General features: G+C 50.3%; 6 non-coding genes and 2 pseudogenes across 6 annotated transcripts; all 8 read left to right on the forward strand.

Moving 5' to 3' along the window:
- Window positions 1–1,260: 1,260 nt before the first annotated feature.
- LOC142284985 (U2 spliceosomal RNA) lies at window positions 1,261–1,388 on the forward strand (annotated as a pseudogene).
- A 5,457-nt stretch (window positions 1,389–6,845) lies between these two features.
- Window positions 6,846–7,049, forward strand: LOC142284975 (U2 spliceosomal RNA; annotated as a pseudogene).
- Window positions 7,050–8,430: 1,381 nt separating this feature from the next.
- LOC142284981 (U2 spliceosomal RNA) lies at window positions 8,431–8,621 on the forward strand. Its single transcript, XR_012746422.1, has one exon. It is a non-coding gene; the product is annotated as a U2 spliceosomal RNA (small nuclear RNA).
- Window positions 8,622–10,008: 1,387 nt separating this feature from the next.
- LOC142284992 (U2 spliceosomal RNA) lies at window positions 10,009–10,199 on the forward strand. Its single transcript, XR_012746425.1, has one exon. It is a non-coding gene; the product is annotated as a U2 spliceosomal RNA (small nuclear RNA).
- Window positions 10,200–11,586: 1,387 nt separating this feature from the next.
- Window positions 11,587–11,777, forward strand: LOC142284994 (U2 spliceosomal RNA). Its single transcript, XR_012746426.1, has one exon. It is a non-coding gene; the product is annotated as a U2 spliceosomal RNA (small nuclear RNA).
- Window positions 11,778–13,164: 1,387 nt separating this feature from the next.
- On the forward strand, window positions 13,165–13,355 carry LOC142284995 (U2 spliceosomal RNA). Its single transcript, XR_012746427.1, has one exon. It is a non-coding gene; the product is annotated as a U2 spliceosomal RNA (small nuclear RNA).
- Window positions 13,356–14,742: 1,387 nt separating this feature from the next.
- Window positions 14,743–14,933, forward strand: LOC142284996 (U2 spliceosomal RNA). The gene has a single exon (XR_012746428.1). It is a non-coding gene; the product is annotated as a U2 spliceosomal RNA (small nuclear RNA).
- Window positions 14,934–16,320: 1,387 nt separating this feature from the next.
- On the forward strand, window positions 16,321–16,511 carry LOC142284997 (U2 spliceosomal RNA). Its single transcript, XR_012746429.1, has one exon. It is a non-coding gene; the product is annotated as a U2 spliceosomal RNA (small nuclear RNA).
- Window positions 16,512–21,429: the final 4,918 nt, after the last annotated feature.

The following is a 21,429-nucleotide window of genomic DNA, read 5'->3' on the forward strand; positions in this document are numbered from 1 at the left end:
CTTTTGTTTTTTATCTTTCACACTTTTGACTTTCTTTATTCATCCAAATAGCAAACTCATCACCACTCAACCTGACCAACTCGGCTATGTCCCCGTGCTGCAGTTCTCTGTCTTATCTAGATCATTTGCAATTGAATGGAATAGATCCCTTTTGGACAAAGTGGATTCACCTGCTGCTGCAGTGACCACAGGTGTGATAACATCTAGAATTGGCATCTGGTGCGATCTCTCCGCTTCCACTCCAAAGAAAGTTACCTGTTTATTCCTATCATGCATTGGTTTTTGGGGTTTTCTTTGAGTAATGATGATCTCTTTAGTAGTCTGTTGGCGCCCTCTCCTGGAGGAATAGTTTGCTTGCTCTTGGACATTCTAAAAGAGAGGTCATGATAGACATTGAGCTTCTGAGCTCAATTGGGGACAGTCATGGGTGATGAATGTTTGCAACCTACTGCGAAGCCTCATACCGCAATATAAGGAACGTCAAATACTAAGAAAGGGCGGCCTATGAAAGAATTACTACTTTCAATAAGTACACTTAAACGGCTAATTGGGAATAGAAAAACTGTAAAAAGCCCTCTGAGAAAGCCCCCCTCTAACCTTTGATAGTAAGCTTTTCTGTAGTCTGCCTGTTGATGTATTTTCCGTTTGAACTGTGCACAACATGAAGAGACGGAACACTGGCGGCTTGTCACAATGCCCCCCGATGACATCACAATAGCGCTGCTGCCTAGAAAACAAGCTGCGCAGAAGAAGTTGTTCTTTGGGTGGGAGGGTGGGCTAGTGGAAGGAGGGGGCAATCTCTTTTTTTCCCGGGTGGTAGGGGGATGACAGGAGAAGGGAAGCGGGTGGTGAGAAAGGTACAGAGGGCAGGGTTTGGGGGCTGGGAAGGAAAGGGAAAAGATTAGGGTTTGGGGATGATGAAAGGGCTTTCTACGGGTAAGGATGGCAAAGGGTGGCAGTGACGGAAAGTCAGGCAACCTGTCCTGTCCGTCTTTTTGTATCGTGAATTGGAAAGACTGCAAGGGGGAGGGGAGTTGCTTGCGCCCTAAAGGAGGAGTTATTCAGATTCATTGCAGTGGGCGGCGGCTGCAAAACGCACCATTCTTCTTGTTTTGGCTCTGCAAAGCAGCCTTTTCAAGGGTTGGCTTGGGTGACAAAATGTCTTGTGTAGGCGTGGGTTTGTCTCCCTCTCGCTCTCTCTCCCTAAGATGTGTCCGGCATAGGCCAGGGTGCCACTCGAGGCCCAAACCAATTCTGGTTATCGCTTCTCGGCCTTTTGGCTAAGATCAAGTGTAGTATCTGTTCTTATCAGATCGCTTCTCGGCCTTTTGGCTAAGATCAAGTGTAGTATCTGTTCTTATCAGAACAAACTGAGCTAGCTACACTTGACGAGATACGATCAGGGAGACAAGCTCCGAAGCCCAGCCGAGACCGAAAGAGGGAGATCGGACGGAAGAAGAGCTTGGCAGAAAGAAGCAAGAAGACGAAGGCTCGGAGAAGACTTGGGGAGACCAGAGGAACTTCGAGGAGGAACACAGCGGGAGAAGACACCCGGAGAAGAATCCAAGATCCAGCTCCGGGAACTCAAGCAGGAACCAGCCATGGCAAGCAAGCCAGAGAAGGCAGCCAGGAAGGCTCAGGACCCAGGGACCTCCAGGAAGGCTCATCCAGAGGCTTCTTCGGCCCAAGAGGCCCCTACCTCCGACGCCAGCCAGCCGGAGGGAGCCCGGACGCCGCCTGAAAAGGCTCCAACCCTGGAGCCTTGGATGCGGCAGACGGTCGCCCTGAAGCTAAAGGCGGTGGATGGTAGGTTGCCGGACATGTCCAGCGACGTGTTCTGCAAGAAGATGATTCTGGATCAGGGCTTCTCCAGGGCGGAAACCCTGAGTGTCCAGACCTTCATGACTGGCATTTTTCTGGTAACCTTTGCCACGGTGAATGCCTGCAGGAGATACTGGGAGGCGATGAACGCAGCGATGCCGGACTCCCCTTTTCATTCTTTTTTAGGATCCTGTCCTATACAGAGGGATGAGAAGAGGATCACGGTCTCCATGCGGAACCCGCACACCCCAGGAAGAGACATCTCCACGTTCCTGGGACATCTCTGCACAGTGGTGAGGGAGCCATCCCACATCCTTAACGGCAACGGATTCTGGACGGGTAAGTGGTCAGTAACCGTCCGACTCTACAGGGAACCAGCATCCGAGGATGGTCTCCAGCACCTGCCCCCGACATTCTCTCTGGGAAACTCCTATGGTCTCATCTACTACCCGGACATGCCACACAACTGCAGGAAATGTGGCGGGAAAGGGCATTCGATGAAGACCTGCAAGGAGGACGCCTGCAGGGTTTGCCGGGTGACAGGACACAGCTCCAAGGACTGCCCAAAGAAGAAGACTTGCAACCTATGTGGACAGGCGGACCACCTTTACAAGGACTGCCCACAGCGGGAGAAATCCTGGGCAAGGGTTGCCGCGGCGACCCAGTATCGGGTAGTCACAGCTTCGTCGACCAAGGCAGCTACGACCAAGGCCACAGAGGCCAAGGACAAGGCGGCCAAGAACCCGGCGACCGTGGCTCCAGCCGATGCCCCAGCAGCCACGGAGTCCAGGGAAAAGAAGGGTAAGAAAACTGCTGCCCCCTCCCTGGTCCCCCCCCCTGTCACCCCTGTCCAAACCCCTCCCCCCCCGGCCAACCCTACTGAGGATTCCACTACCTCCACCTCATTTCCCTACTCCTCAGCTGGTCTCCTCACCCCCCCCCCAAAGCCCACTCTCCCTCCCCAGACCATGAGAGCAGAGGGCCTCAGCACTCTTGCACTTTTCACCGAGGAGGATTTTCCAGCTCTTGTCTCCTCAGGTACAGGCCAAAGGAAAAGGAAGGTGGAAGATAGTCCTGTCGCAGAACCTTCCAAGCTGTTCATTGTGGACCTTAACCCACCCCAGGAAGAGGAGGATGGCCTCCTCCCAGAACCGGACGTGTTGGAGCAGATGGTGGAGTCCCTTGTGGCCGAAGAAGAAATGGAGGAGTCGGAAGCCACTGAGGCACCATCCCTGCTTGATCAGCTAGCAGAAGAGGGTCTGCTGGAGATACCCTTACCAGCAGGTGCCAAAGAGGAAGAACCGCCCGACCGGAGTGGTAACTAAGGCACACCGCCTGCTCTAACTTTCTCTTTCCTCCAATGACTGCTAACATTAACATCTTTTCCATTAATGTTAGGAGCATCAGAGACAAGTTCCGACGTCAGACAATTTTTGCGTTCCTTAACACTCAGTCTAGTGATGTATTTTTCCTGCAGGAATGCTCCCTTCCCTCCTCTAGGTCCTTCAACCATCTGGCCAGGGAGTGGACCCATGGCCCATCCTACTGGTCTGGCGGGGGCGACTGTAGGTCCGCGGGGGTCGCCGTGCTGATCAGGGGAAGCGCCTTCACATTGGACTCTGTTCAGGAAATCGTCTGCGGCAGGTTACTGCTCGTGGATGGCACCTGGGCGGGAGAACCTGTCAGGTTCATCAATGTGTATGCTTCTCCTGTGAAGAGCGATCGACTGGAGCTCCTCCAAGCCCTGCGCCCTCAGCTCGCTACCGCCAGGACGGTAGTGATGGCCGGGGATTTCAACTGCCCGATTGAGGAGGATGGACGCAGTTCTGGAACGGCTGCCAAGTTGGACGTCACATCCAAACTGCTCATTGAGATGGTGACCGAAGCCTCTCTTGTGGACGTTGTTGGCTCCATCGGACACGGATCCGTGAACTATTCATGGTGCCGATCCGATGGCTCGCTGCGTTCCAGGATTGACTTTGTGTTTACCTCTCGGGCGGTTGGGCGGAGTGGGCACTCGATGGTCCCCTGCTTCTTCTCTGACCACAGAGCCATTCACTTTCAAGGTGTGCTGGGCCATGGCTTCCCCATTGGCCCGGGCTCCTGGAAGCTGAACTGCTCTCTGCTGGAAAAGGGTGAGATTCTGGAGGAGCTTAGAGCTGCCTACTCCACGTGGCGGGCCTACAAGGCGGGCTTCCAGTCTGTTTCTGACTGGTGGGAATACGTTAAACTCGAGTTCCGTTTCTTCTTTCAGGCAAAGAGTCAACAACAGGCGTGTCTGAAGAGGAGGGACTTCAGGAGACTCCAGCGTGAGCTGCGTTCCCTGCAGGACCTTCTTCGATGCGGCTGGGACGTGAGAGAGGAGCTGGAGGAGACTAAGAGGAGCCTGAAAAGGCACTTCGAGGAGGAGTCCGAGCGAATTGTCTTCCGTTCCAAAGTGGAGAACCTGGAGAAGGGTGAGAAATGTAACTCGTTCTTTTTCAGGAAACTCCACGCCGGTCACACGCCCATGAATGAACTACGAGACGAGAGTGGAAACATGCGACGCGGGAAAGAGAACGTGATGAAGGTCGTCAGCGACTTCTACAGCGAACTCTACGCCCGCAAGACTACTGACCCCGAGGCCGCCGATAAGTTCCTGTCAGGTATCACTAACCATCTTGACCCTGCAGACGCGGCGGCCATGGATGTTCCTCTGACGGTGGACGAGCTGCTCTCGGCTGCCAAATCCTTTAGTTCTGGCAGGACACCGGGCAGTGACGGCCTCCCAGCAGAGCTCTATGTAGCGCTGGGAGACCTAATCTGTCCGGACCTGTTAGGGCTGTATGAGGAGATGGTGGTGGAGGGCAGAATGCCTCCATCTCTGAGGGAAGGAATGGTCACGATCCTGTACAAGCGTAAAGGAGAGAGGTGCGACCTGAAGAATTGGCGTCCCATCACCCTTCTGAACGTCGACTACAAGATCCTGGCCAAGACGATGGCAACGAGATTGAAGACTGTTATCGGACGGATCATCCACCCGGACCAGACCTGCGGCATCCCCGGACGTCGCATCGCAGACAGCCTGGCTCTCATGCGGGACACGGTCGAGTACATCAAAGCCCGCCGGGTGCACGCAGCCCTGATCTCGTTGGATCAGGAAAAGGCCTTCGACCGTGTTTCCCATGAGTTCCTGGGCAAAGCTCTGCACAGGTTAGGTTTGGGTAACATGTTTTGCTTGTATGTCCAACTAATGTATTTTGATATTCACAGCTCGGTGTTGGTGAACGGCTGGAAGACTGACCCCTTCCCGGTCCTCTCAGGGGTCAGACAAGGCTGTCCTCTGTCACCTCTTCTTTTTGTTTGTGTTATAGAACTCTTTGCAGAGGCTATCCGGCGGAATGGAGAGATCAGAGGGATCACCGCACCAGGACCAGAACGCTTCGAGGTCAAGTGCTCGCTCTACATGGACGACGTGACCGTCTTCTGCGCGGACCGGCGCTCAGTCGACACCCTCGTCCAGACCTGTGAGACCTTTGGACGGGCTTCGGGAGCCAAAGTCAACTGCGGGAAGTCGGAAGCCATGCTCTTCGGGGACTGGCAGCCGGCCTCTTCCGCCCCCTTCCCTTTCAGCATCCAGCCGGATTTCATCAAGGTTCTTGGAGTCTGGTTCGGGAAGGAAGGAGCAGCCCTCAAGTCCTGGGAGGAACGCTTGACCAAGATCACCCAACGGATCGGTCTGTGGAGCCTCAGACGCCTCACCTGTGAGGGCAAAGCACTGGTCCTGCGTAACGAGGTACTGCCCGTGCTGCAGTACACGGCCCAGGCCTGGCCCCCCCTTGCCACCGTGTGCAGGGCCATTACCAGGACGGTGTTTCGTTTTGTCTGGGGATCCAAGATGGACAGAGTAAAGCGGAGCATCATGTACAAGGATCCTCGCAAGGGTGGGAAGGGCGTACCCGATATCCCCACCCTCCTGCGATCCTCCTTCGTATGTGACTGCGTTCGCCGAACTCTGCGAGTCAAGAGAGGTTCCGCGGGTGGGTCCATGTCTCGCTTCTTCCTGCTCCCCCTTTGGAGACGGTTAGGCTGGGACAAGTGGGACAGCTCCTTCCCCTACAACTGGACGGCGCCATGGTTCTACGGAGACGTGGTTCGGTTTGTGAGGGAACACCAACTGGAGGGACTGAAGCCTGATTTGTGGAAGCCAAAGACTATCCACAAACTCATCAGAGCCAAGGACGAAATGGAGAACATTCCAGGACTTCATCACGACACACTGGAGACTGTTTGGACAAACGTGTCATCGGCTGGATTGACCAACGGGCACAAGGACTTGTCATGGATGGCGATACAGGGCGGACTGCCCGTCCGGTCATTCATGCACGCCCGGAACCTGTGCAAAACCCGGTACTGCCCAAGGTGCCCCTTCGTGGAGGAAACATCGCTGCACGCCTTTTGGGACTGCCGTTTCGCACAGCGCCTGTTGGTTGCCCTGGAGGATGACCTGAGGAACTCCGTCCCCAGAGGGAGCCTATCGTACCATTCCGTACTTTATGGACTCTTCCCTGGGACTCACACCGTTGGAGCCATCCAGGAGGCTTGGCGCCTTATGAACTGCTTTAAGGACGCTATTTGGGTCGCCAGGAACCGGCTCATCTTGAAGAGGGAGAGGATGTCTATCCAGGATTGCCGCAAGCTGATCCACAGCCTGCTCAGAGACTATTCCATCATGGACAGTCCGGACGACAGCGCCGAGGAGGAGGTTTAGACCTCTTCCATGCCCCCTCCCTCCTTTTCCCGTTATGTGCGTCTTTCAATAAAGCTTCGGGCCTGTGATTTCCCCAACCTATCCCCCTTTTCCCCTACCCCCATCCCCCAATCGCCGGTTCGTCGTTATTTATTGTCTAACTTTTTCTTTCAGCTTGAGTGTTATGGATAAGCATAGGAGTGTGATGCATAGTTTAGTGCGTCGTACTCTATGGCTATGTAAGAAGGATTGTATAGTTCTGTGTGTACGGGGCTGCGGCACTGTACACGGTTTGTTACCTTTTTGTGAGTAGTGCATGATAATAAAGATGCTGTTAAATCAAAAATCTGTTCTTATCAGTTTAATATCTGATACGTCCCCTATCTGGGGACCATATATTAAATGGATTTTTAGAACAGGGAGATGGAAAAAGAGCTTGCTCTGTCCACTCCACGCATTGACCTGGTATTGCAGTACCTCCAGGAACGGTGCACCCCTTCTTAACCCAGTTTCCAAAAGCAGAACTCAATTCACCTGATTCATATTAGCCCGATTTAATGAATTGGAAGAAAGCATACATATGCACCTCAATTTGGCCCATTCACTTTTCACACTTCCTCCTTTTGTTTTTTATCTTTCACACTTTTGACTTTCTTTATTCATCCAAATAGCAAACTCATCACCACTCAACCTGACCTACTCGGCTATGTCCCCGTGCTGCAGTTCTCTGTCTTATCTAGATCATTTGCAATTGAATGGAATAGATCCCTTTTGGACAAAGTGGATTCACCTGCTGCTGCAGTGACCACAGGTGTGATAACATCTAGAATTGGCATCTGGTGCGATCTCTCCGCTTCCACTCCAAAGAAAGTTACCTGTTTATTCCTATCATGCATTGGTTTTTGGGGTTTTCTTTGAGTAATGATGATCTCTTTAGTAGTCTGTTGGCGCCCTCTCCTGGAGGAATAGTTTGCTTGCTCTTGGACATTCTAAAAGAGAGGTCATGATAGACATTGAGCTTCTGAGCTCAATTGGGGACAGTCATGGGTGATGAATGTTTGCAACCTACTGCGAAGCCTCATACCGCAATATAAGGAACGTCAAATACTAAGAAAGGGCGGCCTATGAAAGAATTACTACTTTCAATAAGTACACTTAAACGGCTAATTGGGAATAGAAAAACTGTAAAAAGCCCTCTGAGAAAGCCCCCCTCTAACCTTTGATAGTAAGCTTTTCTGTAGTCTGCCTGTTGATGTATTTTCCGTTTGAACTGTGCACAACATGAAGAGACGGAACACTGGCGGCTTGTCACAATGCCCCCCGATGACATCACAATAGCGCTGCTGCCTAGAAAACAAGCTGCGCAGAAGAAGTTGTTCTTTGGGTGGGAGGGTGGGCTAGTGGAAGGAGGGGGCAATCTCTTTTTTTCCCGGGTGGTAGGGGGATGACAGGAGAAGGGAAGCGGGTGGTGAGAAAGGTACAGAGGGCAGGGTTTGGGGGCTGGGAAGGAAAGGGAAAAGATTAGGGTTTGGGGATGATGAAAGGGCTTTCTACGGGTAAGGATGGCAAAGGGTGGCAGTGACGGAAAGTCAGGCAACCTGTCCTGTCCGTCTTTTTGTATCGTGAATTGGAAAGACTGCAAGGGGGAGGGGAGTTGCTTGCGCCCTAAAGGAGGAGTTATTCAGATTCATTGCAGTGGGCGGCGGCTGCAAAACGCACCATTCTTCTTGTTTTGGCTCTGCAAAGCAGCCTTTTCAAGGGTTGGCTTGGGTGACAAAATGTCTTGTGTAGGCGTGGGTTTGTCTCCCTCTCGCTCTCTCTCCCTAAGATGTGTCCGGCATAGGCCAGGGTGCCACTCGAGGCCCAAACCAATTCTGGTTATCGCTTCTCGGCCTTTTGGCTAAGATCAAGTGTAGTATCTGTTCTTATCAGTTTAATATCTGATACGTCCCCTATCTGGGGACCATATATTAAATGGATTTTTAGAACAGGGAGATGGAAAAAGAGCTTGCTCTGTCCACTCCACGCATTGACCTGGTATTGCAGTACCTCCAGGAACGGTGCACCCCTTCTTAACCCAGTTTCCAAAAGCAGAACTCAATTCACCTGATTCATATTAGCCCGATTTAATGAATTGGAAGAAAGCATACGTCTTCATATGCACCTCAATTTGGCCCATTCACTTTTCACACTTCCTCCTTTTGTTTTTTATCTTTCACACTTTTGACTTTCTTTATTCATCCAAATAGCAAACTCATCACCACTCAACCTGACCAACTCGGCTATGTCCCCGTGCTGCAGTTCTCTGTCTTATCTAGATCATTTGCAATTGAATGGAATAGATCCCTTTTGGACAAAGTGGATTCACCTGCTGCTGCAGTGACCACAGGTGTGATAACATCTAGAATTGGCATCTGGTGCGATCTCTCCGCTTCCACTCCAAAGAAAGTTACCTGTTTATTCCTATCATGCATTGGTTTTTGGGGTTTTCTTTGAGTAATGATGATCTCTTTAGTAGTCTGTTGGCGCCCTCTCCTGGAGGAATAGTTTGCTTGCTCTTGGACATTCTAAAAGAGAGGTCATGATAGACATTGAGCTTCTGAGCTCAATTGGGGACAGTCATGGGTGATGAATGTTTGCAACCTACTGCGAAGCCTCATACCGCAATATAAGGAACGTCAAATACTAAGAAAGGGCGGCCTATGAAAGAATTACTACTTTCAATAAGTACACTTAAACGGCTAATTGGGAATAGAAAAACTGTAAAAAGCCCTCTGAGAAAGCCCCCCTCTAACCTTTGATAGTAAGCTTTTCTGTAGTCTGCCTGTTGATGTATTTTCCGTTTGAACTGTGCACAACATGAAGAGACGGAACACTGGCGGCTTGTCACAATGCCCCCCGATGACATCACAATAGCGCTGCTGCCTAGAAAACAAGCTGCGCAGAAGAAGTTGTTCTTTGGGTGGGAGGGTGGGCTAGTGGAAGGAGGGGGCAATCTCTTTTTTTCCCGGGTGGTAGGGGGATGACAGGAGAAGGGAAGCGGGTGGTGAGAAAGGTACAGAGGGCAGGGTTTGGGGGCTGGGAAGGAAAGGGAAAAGATTAGGGTTTGGGGATGATGAAAGGGCTTTCTACGGGTAAGGATGGCAAAGGGTGGCAGTGACGGAAAGTCAGGCAACCTGTCCTGTCCGTCTTTTTGTATCGTGAATTGGAAAGACTGCAAGGGGGAGGGGAGTTGCTTGCGCCCTAAAGGAGGAGTTATTCAGATTCATTGCAGTGGGCGGCGGCTGCAAAACGCACCATTCTTCTTGTTTTGGCTCTGCAAAGCAGCCTTTTCAAGGGTTGGCTTGGGTGACAAAATGTCTTGTGTAGGCGTGGGTTTGTCTCCCTCTCGCTCTCTCTCCCTAAGATGTGTCCGGCATAGGCCAGGGTGCCACTCGAGGCCCAAACCAATTCTGGTTATCGCTTCTCGGCCTTTTGGCTAAGATCAAGTGTAGTATCTGTTCTTATCAGTTTAATATCTGATACGTCCCCTATCTGGGGACCATATATTAAATGGATTTTTAGAACAGGGAGATGGAAAAAGAGCTTGCTCTGTCCACTCCACGCATTGACCTGGTATTGCAGTACCTCCAGGAACGGTGCACCCCTTCTTAACCCAGTTTCCAAAAGCAGAACTCAATTCACCTGATTCATATTAGCCCGATTTAATGAATTGGAAGAAAGCATACGTCTTCATATGCACCTCAATTTGGCCCATTCACTTTTCACACTTCCTCCTTTTGTTTTTTATCTTTCACACTTTTGACTTTCTTTATTCATCCAAATAGCAAACTCATCACCACTCAACCTGACCAACTCGGCTATGTCCCCGTGCTGCAGTTCTCTGTCTTATCTAGATCATTTGCAATTGAATGGAATAGATCCCTTTTGGACAAAGTGGATTCACCTGCTGCTGCAGTGACCACAGGTGTGATAACATCTAGAATTGGCATCTGGTGCGATCTCTCCGCTTCCACTCCAAAGAAAGTTACCTGTTTATTCCTATCATGCATTGGTTTTTGGGGTTTTCTTTGAGTAATGATGATCTCTTTAGTAGTCTGTTGGCGCCCTCTCCTGGAGGAATAGTTTGCTTGCTCTTGGACATTCTAAAAGAGAGGTCATGATAGACATTGAGCTTCTGAGCTCAATTGGGGACAGTCATGGGTGATGAATGTTTGCAACCTACTGCGAAGCCTCATACCGCAATATAAGGAACGTCAAATACTAAGAAAGGGCGGCCTATGAAAGAATTACTACTTTCAATAAGTACACTTAAACGGCTAATTGGGAATAGAAAAACTGTAAAAAGCCCTCTGAGAAAGCCCCCCTCTAACCTTTGATAGTAAGCTTTTCTGTAGTCTGCCTGTTGATGTATTTTCCGTTTGAACTGTGCACAACATGAAGAGACGGAACACTGGCGGCTTGTCACAATGCCCCCCGATGACATCACAATAGCGCTGCTGCCTAGAAAACAAGCTGCGCAGAAGAAGTTGTTCTTTGGGTGGGAGGGTGGGCTAGTGGAAGGAGGGGGCAATCTCTTTTTTTCCCGGGTGGTAGGGGGATGACAGGAGAAGGGAAGCGGGTGGTGAGAAAGGTACAGAGGGCAGGGTTTGGGGGCTGGGAAGGAAAGGGAAAAGATTAGGGTTTGGGGATGATGAAAGGGCTTTCTACGGGTAAGGATGGCAAAGGGTGGCAGTGACGGAAAGTCAGGCAACCTGTCCTGTCCGTCTTTTTGTATCGTGAATTGGAAAGACTGCAAGGGGGAGGGGAGTTGCTTGCGCCCTAAAGGAGGAGTTATTCAGATTCATTGCAGTGGGCGGCGGCTGCAAAACGCACCATTCTTCTTGTTTTGGCTCTGCAAAGCAGCCTTTTCAAGGGTTGGCTTGGGTGACAAAATGTCTTGTGTAGGCGTGGGTTTGTCTCCCTCTCGCTCTCTCTCCCTAAGATGTGTCCGGCATAGGCCAGGGTGCCACTCGAGGCCCAAACCAATTCTGGTTATCGCTTCTCGGCCTTTTGGCTAAGATCAAGTGTAGTATCTGTTCTTATCAGTTTAATATCTGATACGTCCCCTATCTGGGGACCATATATTAAATGGATTTTTAGAACAGGGAGATGGAAAAAGAGCTTGCTCTGTCCACTCCACGCATTGACCTGGTATTGCAGTACCTCCAGGAACGGTGCACCCCTTCTTAACCCAGTTTCCAAAAGCAGAACTCAATTCACCTGATTCATATTAGCCCGATTTAATGAATTGGAAGAAAGCATACGTCTTCATATGCACCTCAATTTGGCCCATTCACTTTTCACACTTCCTCCTTTTGTTTTTTATCTTTCACACTTTTGACTTTCTTTATTCATCCAAATAGCAAACTCATCACCACTCAACCTGACCAACTCGGCTATGTCCCCGTGCTGCAGTTCTCTGTCTTATCTAGATCATTTGCAATTGAATGGAATAGATCCCTTTTGGACAAAGTGGATTCACCTGCTGCTGCAGTGACCACAGGTGTGATAACATCTAGAATTGGCATCTGGTGCGATCTCTCCGCTTCCACTCCAAAGAAAGTTACCTGTTTATTCCTATCATGCATTGGTTTTTGGGGTTTTCTTTGAGTAATGATGATCTCTTTAGTAGTCTGTTGGCGCCCTCTCCTGGAGGAATAGTTTGCTTGCTCTTGGACATTCTAAAAGAGAGGTCATGATAGACATTGAGCTTCTGAGCTCAATTGGGGACAGTCATGGGTGATGAATGTTTGCAACCTACTGCGAAGCCTCATACCGCAATATAAGGAACGTCAAATACTAAGAAAGGGCGGCCTATGAAAGAATTACTACTTTCAATAAGTACACTTAAACGGCTAATTGGGAATAGAAAAACTGTAAAAAGCCCTCTGAGAAAGCCCCCCTCTAACCTTTGATAGTAAGCTTTTCTGTAGTCTGCCTGTTGATGTATTTTCCGTTTGAACTGTGCACAACATGAAGAGACGGAACACTGGCGGCTTGTCACAATGCCCCCCGATGACATCACAATAGCGCTGCTGCCTAGAAAACAAGCTGCGCAGAAGAAGTTGTTCTTTGGGTGGGAGGGTGGGCTAGTGGAAGGAGGGGGCAATCTCTTTTTTTCCCGGGTGGTAGGGGGATGACAGGAGAAGGGAAGCGGGTGGTGAGAAAGGTACAGAGGGCAGGGTTTGGGGGCTGGGAAGGAAAGGGAAAAGATTAGGGTTTGGGGATGATGAAAGGGCTTTCTACGGGTAAGGATGGCAAAGGGTGGCAGTGACGGAAAGTCAGGCAACCTGTCCTGTCCGTCTTTTTGTATCGTGAATTGGAAAGACTGCAAGGGGGAGGGGAGTTGCTTGCGCCCTAAAGGAGGAGTTATTCAGATTCATTGCAGTGGGCGGCGGCTGCAAAACGCACCATTCTTCTTGTTTTGGCTCTGCAAAGCAGCCTTTTCAAGGGTTGGCTTGGGTGACAAAATGTCTTGTGTAGGCGTGGGTTTGTCTCCCTCTCGCTCTCTCTCCCTAAGATGTGTCCGGCATAGGCCAGGGTGCCACTCGAGGCCCAAACCAATTCTGGTTATCGCTTCTCGGCCTTTTGGCTAAGATCAAGTGTAGTATCTGTTCTTATCAGTTTAATATCTGATACGTCCCCTATCTGGGGACCATATATTAAATGGATTTTTAGAACAGGGAGATGGAAAAAGAGCTTGCTCTGTCCACTCCACGCATTGACCTGGTATTGCAGTACCTCCAGGAACGGTGCACCCCTTCTTAACCCAGTTTCCAAAAGCAGAACTCAATTCACCTGATTCATATTAGCCCGATTTAATGAATTGGAAGAAAGCATACGTCTTCATATGCACCTCAATTTGGCCCATTCACTTTTCACACTTCCTCCTTTTGTTTTTTATCTTTCACACTTTTGACTTTCTTTATTCATCCAAATAGCAAACTCATCACCACTCAACCTGACCAACTCGGCTATGTCCCCGTGCTGCAGTTCTCTGTCTTATCTAGATCATTTGCAATTGAATGGAATAGATCCCTTTTGGACAAAGTGGATTCACCTGCTGCTGCAGTGACCACAGGTGTGATAACATCTAGAATTGGCATCTGGTGCGATCTCTCCGCTTCCACTCCAAAGAAAGTTACCTGTTTATTCCTATCATGCATTGGTTTTTGGGGTTTTCTTTGAGTAATGATGATCTCTTTAGTAGTCTGTTGGCGCCCTCTCCTGGAGGAATAGTTTGCTTGCTCTTGGACATTCTAAAAGAGAGGTCATGATAGACATTGAGCTTCTGAGCTCAATTGGGGACAGTCATGGGTGATGAATGTTTGCAACCTACTGCGAAGCCTCATACCGCAATATAAGGAACGTCAAATACTAAGAAAGGGCGGCCTATGAAAGAATTACTACTTTCAATAAGTACACTTAAACGGCTAATTGGGAATAGAAAAACTGTAAAAAGCCCTCTGAGAAAGCCCCCCTCTAACCTTTGATAGTAAGCTTTTCTGTAGTCTGCCTGTTGATGTATTTTCCGTTTGAACTGTGCACAACATGAAGAGACGGAACACTGGCGGCTTGTCACAATGCCCCCCGATGACATCACAATAGCGCTGCTGCCTAGAAAACAAGCTGCGCAGAAGAAGTTGTTCTTTGGGTGGGAGGGTGGGCTAGTGGAAGGAGGGGGCAATCTCTTTTTTTCCCGGGTGGTAGGGGGATGACAGGAGAAGGGAAGCGGGTGGTGAGAAAGGTACAGAGGGCAGGGTTTGGGGGCTGGGAAGGAAAGGGAAAAGATTAGGGTTTGGGGATGATGAAAGGGCTTTCTACGGGTAAGGATGGCAAAGGGTGGCAGTGACGGAAAGTCAGGCAACCTGTCCTGTCCGTCTTTTTGTATCGTGAATTGGAAAGACTGCAAGGGGGAGGGGAGTTGCTTGCGCCCTAAAGGAGGAGTTATTCAGATTCATTGCAGTGGGCGGCGGCTGCAAAACGCACCATTCTTCTTGTTTTGGCTCTGCAAAGCAGCCTTTTCAAGGGTTGGCTTGGGTGACAAAATGTCTTGTGTAGGCGTGGGTTTGTCTCCCTCTCGCTCTCTCTCCCTAAGATGTGTCCGGCATAGGCCAGGGTGCCACTCGAGGCCCAAACCAATTCTGGTTATCGCTTCTCGGCCTTTTGGCTAAGATCAAGTGTAGTATCTGTTCTTATCAGTTTAATATCTGATACGTCCCCTATCTGGGGACCATATATTAAATGGATTTTTAGAACAGGGAGATGGAAAAAGAGCTTGCTCTGTCCACTCCACGCATTGACCTGGTATTGCAGTACCTCCAGGAACGGTGCACCCCTTCTTAACCCAGTTTCCAAAAGCAGAACTCAATTCACCTGATTCATATTAGCCCGATTTAATGAATTGGAAGAAAGCATACGTCTTCATATGCACCTCAATTTGGCCCATTCACTTTTCACACTTCCTCCTTTTGTTTTTTATCTTTCACACTTTTGACTTTCTTTATTCATCCAAATAGCAAACTCATCACCACTCAACCTGACCAACTCGGCTATGTCCCCGTGCTGCAGTTCTCTGTCTTATCTAGATCATTTGCAATTGAATGGAATAGATCCCTTTTGGACAAAGTGGATTCACCTGCTGCTGCAGTGACCACAGGTGTGATAACATCTAGAATTGGCATCTGGTGCGATCTCTCCGCTTCCACTCCAAAGAAAGTTACCTGTTTATTCCTATCATGCATTGGTTTTTGGGGTTTTCTTTGAGTAATGATGATCTCTTTAGTAGTCTGTTGGCGCCCTCTCCTGGAGGAATAGTTTGCTTGCTCTTGGACATTCTAAAAGAGAGGTCATGATAGACATTGAGCTTCTGAGCTCAATTGGGGACAGTCATGGGTGATGAATGTTTGCAACCTACTGCGAAGCCTCATACCGCAATATAAGGAACGTCAAATACTAAGAAAGGGCGGCCTATGAAAGAATTACTACTTTCAATAAGTACACTTAAACGGCTAATTGGGAATAGAAAAACTGTAAAAAGCCCTCTGAGAAAGCCCCCCTCTAACCTTTGATAGTAAGCTTTTCTGTAGTCTGCCTGTTGATGTATTTTCCGTTTGAACTGTGCACAACATGAAGAGACGGAACACTGGCGGCTTGTCACAATGCCCCCCGATGACATCACAATAGCGCTGCTGCCTAGAAAACAAGCTGCGCAGAAGAAGTTGTTCTTTGGGTGGGAGGGTGGGCTAGTGGAAGGAGGGGGCAATCTCTTTTTTTCCCGGGTGGTAGGGGGATGACAGGAGAAGGGAAGCGGGTGGTGAGAAAGGTACAGAGGGCAGGGTTTGGGGGCTGGGAAGGAAAGGGAAAAGATTAGGGTTTGGGGATGATGAAAGGGCTTTCTACGGGTAAGGATGGCAAAGGGTGGCAGTGACGGAAAGTCAGGCAACCTGTCCTGTCCGTCTTTTTGTATCGTGAATTGGAAAGACTGCAAGGGGGAGGGGAGTTGCTTGCGCCCTAAAGGAGGAGTTATTCAGATTCATTGCAGTGGGCGGCGGCTGCAAAACGCACCATTCTTCTTGTTTTGGCTCTGCAAAGCAGCCTTTTCAAGGGTTGGCTTGGGTGACAAAATGTCTTGTGTAGGCGTGGGTTTGTCTCCCTCTCGCTCTCTCTCCCTAAGATGTGTCCGGCATAGGCCAGGGTGCCACTCGAGGCCCAAACCAATTCTGGTTATCGCTTCTCGGCCTTTTGGCTAAGATCAAGTGTAGTATCTGTTCTTATCAGTTTAATATCTGATACGTCCCCTATCTGGGGACCATATATTAAATGGATTTTTAGAACAGGGAGATGGAAAAAGAGCTTGCTCTGTCCACTCCACGCATTGACCTGGTATTGCAGTACCTCCAGGAACGGTGCACCCCTTCTTAACCCAGTTTCCAAAAGCAGAACTCAATTCACCTGATTCATATTAGCCCGATTTAATGAATTGGAAGAAAGCATACGTCTTCATATGCACCTCAATTTGGCCCATTCACTTTTCACACTTCCTCCTTTTGTTTTTTATCTTTCACACTTTTGACTTTCTTTATTCATCCAAATAGCAAACTCATCACCACTCAACCTGACCAACTCGGCTATGTCCCCGTGCTGCAGTTCTCTGTCTTATCTAGATCATTTGCAATTGAATGGAATAGATCCCTTTTGGACAAAGTGGATTCACCTGCTGCTGCAGTGACCACAGGTGTGATAACATCTAGAATTGGCATCTGGTGCGATCTCTCCGCTTCCACTCCAAAGAAAGTTACCTGTTTATTCCTATCATGCATTGGTTTTTGGGGTTTTCTTTGAGTAATGATGATCTCTTTAGTAGTCTGTTGGCGCCCTCTCCTGGAGGAATAGTTTGCTTGCTCTTGGACATTCTAAAAGAGAGGTCATGATAGACATTGAGCTTCTGAGCTCAATTGGGGACAGTCATGGGTGATGAATGTTTGCAACCTACTGCGAAGCCTCATACCGCAATATAAGGAACGTCAAATACTAAGAAAGGGCGGCCTATGAAAGAATTACTACTTTCAATAAGTACACTTAAACGGCTAATTGGGAATAGAAAAACTGTAAAAAGCCCTCTGAGAAAGCCCCCCTCTAACCTTTGATAGTAAGCTTTTCTGTAGTCTGCCTGTTGATGTATTTTCCGTTTGAACTGTGCACAACATGAAGAGACGGAACACTGGCGGCTTGTCACAATGCCCCCCGATGACATCACAATAGCGCTGCTGCCTAGAAAACAAGCTGCGCAGAAGAAGTTGTTCTTTGGGTGGGAGGGTGGGCTAGTGGAAGGAGGGGGCAATCTCTTTTTTTCCCGGGTGGTAGGGGGATGACAGGAGAAGGGAAGTGTGGCGCCCCAGGACCTGGTCGCCACAACAGCATTGCCCTCCCAAAAGGGTTAATGCTGAGCCTGGAGGTAATTGGGAGATCTATTGGCCAGTAAGTTAACACTCAACACAGTTCTCCCTCCGGCCAGCAGGGGGAGCTCTGAACCTGGAACTTCAGGGAGCATTCCTTAAGTCTGGCTGGAAGGAGGAAGTGTTAGTTAGTTTGGAGACAGGAGTGAAAGAGTGCAGACGCAGAGTAGTGCTGCCTTGTAGAACTGGGGCCTAGAGCTGGGATAGCTTGGCCCAGTGAAGCAAGGGGAGCAGAGAGGCACAGCAGAGACTCGGACATCGGAGTCTGTAGTTGCCAGGGCATAAAATCCATCCCTGGTAGCTGAATCCGGAGGGCAGGAGAGCTGTAAGCCCCCTGCCCCAGAAGCAATCTGAAGGTACAACTGCATCCCAAGGGCCTGGTGTGGGCTCCAGCAGAGAAGCACCAGAGAGGGCCTGCGCAGTCTACCACACAGAAGAGGGGACGAACAACAAGTCCCAGCAGCAAGAGGGCAATTGCTAACCCAAAGTGCAGTGTCCTAAAACAGCAGAGAAAGATTAAGGAGTAGGCCTCATACTCAACTGGCCAAAGATCACCCCAGGCACTTCCAGGCCGGCCGGATCATCTATACCATCTGTGACGGTCTCCCTGGACTAAGTTTCTGCCGAGTAAAAGAGGAGAAGGTAAAGAGACTACTGTTTGTGCCTGTTTCTTTCATTGCTTGTCGGCCCTGCACCGTGTTAGTCACGCAGCACCATAGACTTCCACAAGCACCAACTGTGCCCCGGGCATTGCTCCACCTGTGGGGAGCAGTACTAACATTGCTGCCATAACATCATCCCGGTGGCCTCACACAGCAGCGGCGGCTTAATAGCCGCATACCACAGGTGGCGTCACGAACACAAACATTAAAGTCATCAGCCACATATTCAACTGACACCCACCAGGGCCACGGAGCCGGGCCCAGCCACCACTGACTACCACCGGACTAGTCCGGCCCGGCACCGGGTGTCCCATAGCCCTGGGGTGGGCGAGTCAACTTTTGGCGTCACGAACAGGATTTCGTGCCCGGTCACACCGGGTACTGTGCGCCTGAAGAACTGTGTAAAAGACTGTGTACTGGTTGTAAATTGCCGCCGCCATTAGCCGCGCCGAGCGCAGGAAGAAGGGGGGCGTGCCTGACAAAGCGCGAAGGGAGCGCGCCATCAGAGCAGAGCGCTGTTAACCCCGCGCGACCCGGAAGAAAACTTGAAAAGTGAACGGAGCCTGGTAAGGTTCACTAAGGGGGAGGAAGATGTCCGAATCCGAGGGAGAGCAGGTGGCTGCCATCGCCCAGGGCGCCGCAGCACCGGCCGAAGTAGTCCCAGTCGCCGTCGCCCCAGCCCCCACTATAGCGCCGGTAATGCCGATCACCATGCCGTACATACCAGGAGCAGAATGGCTGCCGCAGTACTCCGGGGAGTCCCATACCTTGAGTGACTTCAGAGAAAGCCTGCACAGCTTGTTCCGGGTGTATCCTCTGACTGAGAGCCAGAAGGTGGGCATATTAATGGGACAGCTAGCCGGCGCAGCCCAGCGTGAAGTGAAGTCCTGGCCTGATACAGATAAAGGGACAGCAGCCCAGATACTGGCCAAACTAAAGAGCACTTTTGACACCCGCACCGCAGCAGAGATAAAGATGAGATTCTTTGGGTGCAAGCAACGGGCCACAGACAGCATAAGGGACTATGCCTTAAACTTGCAGGAGGCCCTGAAAGCAGTTAAACAGGTGGACCCAGAGAGTGTACGTGAGGAACACAAACTCCTAACTGAGCAGTTCATAGAGGGGCTCCTGTCAGACGCCCACAGGACACAGCTGCGTATCATGGTCCTGCAGAACCCTGCTCTGGACTTTGCAAAGTTTAAGGACCAGGCCATCAGGGTACTGAGAGAATCTACACCGAATGACCCAGTACCCCTCCGGCCTCTTGCTATCACGTACCCCGGGGTGGTGCCTGCAACACGAGCCACTGCAGGGGCTGAGGCGCAGTCCCTGGATAAGGATCCCACGGCAGAGCTCAGACAGCAGTTCCAGGAGCTGACCAAGACTGTGGCTGCCCTTGCCAAGACCGTGCAGTCTCTACAAATGACCCCCTCGCCTGCAAAAATCGAGTTGGCCTCCAGCCCAGAAGACGTCCCATGGATGCGACAGAGGAGGATTCCGCCGACCCGAGGCAGAGACACAGACCGGTATGATTCAACAGGACAACCGATCTGCCGCCACTGCAACCAGGCGGGCCACATTGCACGACGCTGTCCTTTAAACGGGCTGAGCCTGGGGCCAGGAGCCAACCCCCAGGTGTGAGGAAGCCCGGCTCAAACCCCAGCCGCAGCAAGTATGTGGGAGGACGACCGGTCCTTCCCATTGTGCTGGATGGGATCCCTTTGAATGCCCTCCTGGATACGGGGTCCCAGGTAACAACCATCCCCCACAAACTGTACAAAAGATATTGGGCTGATTCAGACATTGACCATGGCCCAGATGATGATTTAACGATTGTGGCCAGTAATGGTCAGCCCTTACCTCAAATTGGGTACAAAGAAGTAACCATTAAAGTGGGGCGGGTGGAATTGCCATGTCAGGGGATGATAATTGTAGATATTGATCGCAAAGAATCTGACCCACTGCTAACCCTTGGTACAAATGTGATAGAAAATTGTATTGCCGAAGTGATAATTTTGTTGCAACAGGCGTCTGAAACTGCCAGCTCCGGGCAGCAGCGTGTCCTACAGAGGGAGATCAGAGCCCTGATGAGGAGGCAGCAGGTAGAGCTAGCCGGAGGAGAAATTGGCAGTGTGAGGGTAAGTGACCCCCTCCCCATTGTAATACCCCCAAGAAGTGAAATGTTGATATGGTGTCGGGCAGCAATAGGCCTCAAGGGTCAGGATTACCATGCCTTGGTAGAACCAGTGTATTCAGACAGTAGGCCTGGAGTCCTGATAGCCAGAGGGGTAGCGGACGTCCGCAAGGGGAGAGTGCCCGTCCGTGTCCTGAATTGTGGGGAGGAGGAGGCCAAATTGCCCCGGTACGCCACTGTAGCAAAACTGTACACTGTCAGTAACAATACCATTAAAGCAGTGGAACCCTTGATCCCGTCCGACCAGGCGGAAGACAATGGCTCCAAGGGGCAGCCGGAAGACTGGTGCCAAAAATTACATGTAGGCACCGACTCCACCCCCTCGCACCAAAAGCATGGGGTTTACCGGGTGGTACAGGAGTACGAGCGGGTCTTCAGCAAACACCCCCTAGATTTTGGGCAGGTGAAAGGGGTTAAACATCAAATCCCCACGGGTGATCATCATCCCATTAAAGAGAGATACCGCCCTGTACCCCCCGCACAGTATCAGTGTGCCAAGGAAATGTTACGGGAAATGAAGGAGGCTGGGGTTATCAGAGATAGTTGTAGCCCCTGGGCAGCTCCACTAGTGCTCGTAAAGAAAAAAGATGGTACAATGAGAATGTGTGTAGATTACAGGCAAATTAACCGCATTACACATAAAGATGCTTATCCACTGCCCAGAATAGAGGAGTCACTAACAGCCTTAAAGTCAGCTAACTATTTCTCCACCTTGGATCTCACCAGTGGGTATTGGCAGGTTCCCGTGGCAGAGGCGGACAAAGAGAAGACTGCATTCACGACACCAATGGGTCTCTGTGAGTTCAACTGTATGCCATTCGGGCTCTGCAACGCCCCAGGGACATTCCAAAGGTTGATGGAGTGCTGCTTGGGCCATCACAACTTTGAAACCGTGCTGTTGTACCTGGATGACGTAATAGTCTACTCCAAGACTTATGAGGACCACCTGAAGCACTTAGCAGAAGTGTTTGAATCCTTGTCGAAATATGGCCTGAAGATCAAGCCGTCCAAATGTCACCTCTT

The sequence above is a fragment of the Anomaloglossus baeobatrachus genome, unplaced genomic scaffold (assembly GCF_048569485.1).
Source record: "Anomaloglossus baeobatrachus isolate aAnoBae1 unplaced genomic scaffold, aAnoBae1.hap1 Scaffold_586, whole genome shotgun sequence".
Classification (NCBI taxonomy): domain Eukaryota; kingdom Metazoa; phylum Chordata; class Amphibia; order Anura; family Aromobatidae; genus Anomaloglossus; species Anomaloglossus baeobatrachus.